Raw genomic sequence first — 6353 nt, forward strand, 5'->3', positions numbered from 1 at the left:
AAAACTTTTTTTTTCCCCCTCTTTCCCCCTACATTCCTTAGGATTATATAACAATAATGTATGCTGCTTGAAGGACAGTCTCTGGAAAAAACCTTCTGACTAATCCTGTTATCTTCAAATGTTAATTATGGGGGTAGTTCTAGTGAGGTCTTTAAAACCTCCAAAAATTCTTTTGATTCATTTTAATAACTAATTTGAGAGTAGATAACTTCGTTGCTAACAGTAGCAAGGGGGTACACTTTCTGCCCCCTTCTGATGCCTATATCAGAAGCTTTCTCTATCACCTCTATACTTTAATAAAACTTTATTACACAAAACCTCTGAGCGATCAAGCCTCATCTCTGGAGGCTTAGAATCCCGGCATCTTTTCGTGGTTCAGCAACAACCATTCTATCGCATCCACTGTATTCATGACATAACACCCTCAATATATGACATCAAGTCCATTGTATGATATCACACCCACTATACATGTCACATCACAGCCACTGCATCTATGACTTCACAACCACTATGTTTACGACATGATGTCCACTATATGTGCCGTCTCACACAATGTGAGTATGACAACACAGCCACTATGTGTGACATCTCACCCACTGTATCTGACACCAATCCATTGTATCTTTGTCATCATACCCATTCTGTTGATAAGGTCAAACCCATTCTATATATGACATCAGTCTGGTGTATGCATGACACCACATGCACTATACATGACATCACATTCAATCTTGACAACATCAAAACACAGTATTTATGACATCACACCCACTATATATGACATCACATCCACTGTACCTGTGTCATCACGCCAACTGTATCGATGTCACACCCACTGGATGTATGACATCACAACCACTATTGTATGGCATCATATCCACTATATATTACATCCCATCCACACTTTGTGACAGCAAACTACTGTTGTTAAGACATCAAATCCACTGTATTCATGACATGACATCCACTACAGGTGACATCACATCCACTGTATATGAAAGAAAGTGAATTTGGTCAGTCACGTCCGAATCTTTGAGACCCCATGGACTGTATCCTACCAGGCTCTTCCGTCCGTGGGATTTTCCAGGCAAGAATACTGGAGTGGGTTGCCATTTCCTCCTCCGGGAGGTCTTCCTGACCCAGGGATTGAATCCGAGTCTCCCGAATTGTAGGCAAACGCTTTATCATCTGAGCCACCAGGAAAGTCTAGACACTGTGTATATGACATCATATCAAACATACATGTGACATCATAGCCACTGTATCTATGACATCACACACACTATTTTTATGACACCATATCCACTGTATATACCATCACACTCACTGTGTTTATGACAACAAAACCACTGGATCTGACACCATTCTATATGTCATCACACACACAACATATGATATACACAGGGTATGAAACCATGCCCAGGATAACTATGATATAACACCCTCTGAATTTATGATATCACACCCACTGTTTTAATCACCTCTAACCCACTCTATTTATGACAAAATAGCCACTATGTGGCAACACTTCCATTGTATATGACATCACAACCACTATACATGTGACATCACATGCACTGTATCAATGACATCACACCCACTGCACATATGACATCACACTAAGCATACCTATGACATCACTTGCACTATACATGGCATCACATCAACTGTTTATGACATCAAGCAACTGTATTTATCACATCACATTCACTGTATTTATACCACGTCCACTATATATGACGTCATATCCAGTGGATCTGTGTCATCACACCCACTGTATTGATAATATCACACCCACTGTATGGGTGACATCTTATGCACTATATATGGCATCACATCCAATTTTTTTGTTCTCACACCTCTGTATTGATGACATCATACCTCCTGTATTTAGGACAAAAGGCCACTATCAATGACATCACATGAATTGTATATGACATCACATCCACTCTACATGTGACATCACAGCCACTGTATCTGTAACATCACACCCACTGTGTTTATGACATCACAACCATTATATCTGACATCACACACACTATATCTGACACCACATCAACTGTATGTGTCATCACACCCACTCTTTGTATGACATCATATGCTCTATATCTGACATCACACCCACTATGTTTATGACAACACAACCACTATATTTGACATCACATCCACTCTATCTGCTACTTCACGCACACCATATCTATGATCACAGACACTCTACTGAATACATCACAACCACAGTATTTATGACATCTCGTCCACTGTATGACATCACACACATTTGTAACATCATACTCACTATATATTTCCCATCCACTCCATCTGTGACATCACACCCACCATATCTATGATCAAACCCACTGCATCAATGACATCCCATCCACTCTATGTGACATCAATACCAATGTATATGACATAACATTGTGTATATATGTGACATTACACCCACCATGTCTATGAGATCACAACCACTGTAACTGTGGTGTCATACCCACTGTTATTAGGAAGTCACACCCAGCATATTTGTGATGTTGCACCCACCATTACTATGATGTCACACACTCTATGTCATCACACCCACTGCATTGATGACATCATACCCACTCTATCTGCCATCACACCACTCTATCTGTGACATCACAGCCACTCGATCAATAGCATCACACCCACTGTATGTGACAGCATATCCACTGGATCTGATATCTCTTCCACTCTACCTATGACATCACACCCCTGTGTTTATGACAAGACACCCACTACATGTGACATCACACTGACTCTAAATGACGTCACACATACCCCATATGATATCCTCTCCACTACATATGAAATCAAGCCCAGTATATTTATGATATCACCCTAATGTATTTATGATACCACACCCACTGTATTTATGATGTCACATCCACTATATGACATCATATATTCTATATATACCATCACATCCACTGTATAAGGCATAACCCCCACTCTTCTTGTGACATCACTCCCACTATATCTGACATCACATCCTGTCTGTCTTTGACTTCAAAACCACAATATCTATGAACACAACCACTATATCTGTGACATCACACCCACTCTATTTGTTACGTCACACCCACAATATTTGACATCGCTCCCACTCTATATGACATCACACACCAAACACATGCTACCTTATCCACTACATAGAACATCATGAACAGTCAATCTACGTTAGCCCACAAATTATATCTATGTCATCACACAGACTGTATTGATGACAAATCATCAACTATATGTGATATTGCCTCCACCCTATCTATGATTTCATCCACTATATGTGACATCACACCCACTATGTTTATGGCATCATATCCACTATATATGACATCACACACACTATGTGTATGAGAACAGAACCTCCTTATCTAACATCACATCTACTGTATCCCTGTCATCACACCCACTGAATCGATGATATCATACCCACTGTACATATGACATCACAGCCACATATATATGACATCACATGCAGTATATATGACATAACATCCATTCTTTATGAAATCATTCCTGTGTTTATGACTTCATATCCACGCTATTCATGACTTCACATCCACGCTATTCATGACATCAGATCCACTATACCTGGGAATCACAGCCATTATATGTGTGTCATCACAACAATTATTGTAGGACATCATATTCATTATATCTGACATCACACACAATGTGTGTATGACAACACAGCCACTATATCTGACATCACATCCACTATATCTGACATCATATCGACTGTATCTGTGTCATCACACCCACTGTATAAATGACATCACACCACTCTCTTCATGACATCACACCCTTGTATATGATATCACTTCCACTGATTATGACATCACATCGACTATATATGTGACAGCCAGTGTAACTCTGACATCACTCCCATGATTATCACATCATATCCTCTATATATGACACCACACACACTCTGTGTATGAGAACACAACTATATCTGACATCACACCTACTATATCTGATATCACATTCTCGGTATCTGTGTCATCACACCCACTGTATTGAAATCACACCCACTATATGTATGACAACATATGCACTATATATGGTATCATATTCATTCTCTATGATATCACACCACTGTATTTGTGACATCATGAGAGAGTCGATTCCTAGGCAGATTGATAAGAAGTCCAGGGGTCCCCAAGGAGAGCCAAGGAGAGAGAGGTCTGGAATTCTCAAGGAGGAAGAAAGGACAGACCTTTTTATTTTTCCCCCCTCTTTCCCTCTACATTCCTTAGGATTATAAAACAATAATGTATGCTGCTTGAGGACAGTCTCTGGAAAAAACCTTCTGACTAATCCTGTTATCTTCAAATGTTAATTATGGGGGTAGGTCTAGTGAGGTCTTAAAAACCTCCAGACATTCTTTTGATTCATTTTAATAACTAATTTGAGAGTAGATAACTTCGTTGCTATCAGTAGCAAGGGGGTACTCTTTCTGCCCCCTTCTGATACCTATATCAGAAGCTTTTTCTGTCTACTTTATACTTTAATAAAACTTTATTACACAAAAACTCTGAGCGATCAAGGCTCATCTCCGGAGGCTTAGAATCCCGGCATCTTTTCGTGGTTCAGCAACAACCATTCTATCGCATCCACTGTATTCATGACATCACACCCTCAATATATGACATCAAGTCCATTGTATGATATCACACCCACTATACATGTCACATCACAGCCACTGCATCTGTGACTTCACAACCACTATGTTTAGGACATGATGTCCACTATATGTGCCGTCTCACACACTGTGAGTATGACAACACAGCCACTATGTGTGACATCTCACCCACTGTATCTGACACCAATCCATGGTATCTTTGTCATCATACCCATTCTGTTGATGACGTCAAACCCACTCTATATATGACATCAGTCTGGTGTATGCATGACACCACATGCACTGTACATGACATCACATTCAATCTTGACAACATCAAAACACAGTATTTATGACATCACACCCACTATATATGACATCACATCCACTGTACCTGTGTCATCATGCCAACTGTATCGATGTCACACCCACTGGATGTATGACATCACACCCACTATTGTATGGCATCATATGCACTATATATGACATCCCATCCACACTTTGTGACAGCAAACTACTGTAGGTAGGACATCAAATCCACTGTATTCATGACATCACATCCACTACAGGTGACATCACATCCACTGTGTATGAGAGAAAGTGAATTTGGTCAGTCACGTCCGAATCTTTGAGACCCCATGGACTGTATCCTACCAGGCTCTTCCGTCCCTGGGATTTTCCAGGCAAGAATACTGGAGTGGGTTGCCATTTCCTCCTCCGGTAGGTCTTCCTGACCAAGGGATTGAACCCGAGTCTCCCGCATTGTAGGAAAACGCTTTATCATCTGAGCCACCAGGAAAGTCTAGACACTGTGTATATGACATTATATCAAACATACATGTGACATCATAGCCACTGTATCTATGACATCACACACACTATATTTATGACATCATATCCACTGTATATACCATCACACTCACTGTGTTTATGACAACAAAACCGCAGGATCTGACACCATTCTATATGTCATCACACACACAACATATGATATACACAACGTATGAAACCATGCCCAGGATAACTACGATATAACACCCTCTGTATTTATCATATCACACCCACTGTTTTAATCACCTCTAACCCACTCTATTTATGACAAAATAGCCACTATGTGGCAACACTTCCATTGTATATGACATCACAACCACTATACATGTGACATCACATGCACTGTATCAATGACATCACACCCACTGCATATATGACATCACACTAAGCATACCTATGACATCACTTTCACTATACATGGCATCACATCAACTGTTTATGACATCAAGCAACTGTATTTATCACATCACATTCACTGTATTTATACCACGTCCACTATATATGACGTCATATCCAGTGGATCTGTGTCATCACACCCACTGTATTGATAATATCACACCCACTGTATGGGTGACAGCTTATGCACTATATATGGCATCACATCCACTTTTTTATGTTTTCACACCGCTGTATTGATGACATCACACCTCCTGTATTTAGGACAAAAGGCCACTATAAATGACATCACATGCATTGTATATGACATCACATCGACTATACACGTGGCATCACAGCCACTGTATCTGTAACATCACACCCACTGTGTTTATGACATCACAAACATTATATCTGACATCACACACACTATGTCTGACACCACATCAACTGTATGTGTCATCACACCCACTCTTTGTATGACATCATATGCTCTATATAT

Source organism: Cervus elaphus, chromosome X (assembly GCF_910594005.1).
Source record: "Cervus elaphus chromosome X, mCerEla1.1, whole genome shotgun sequence".
Lineage (NCBI taxonomy): Eukaryota > Metazoa > Chordata > Mammalia > Artiodactyla > Cervidae > Cervus > Cervus elaphus.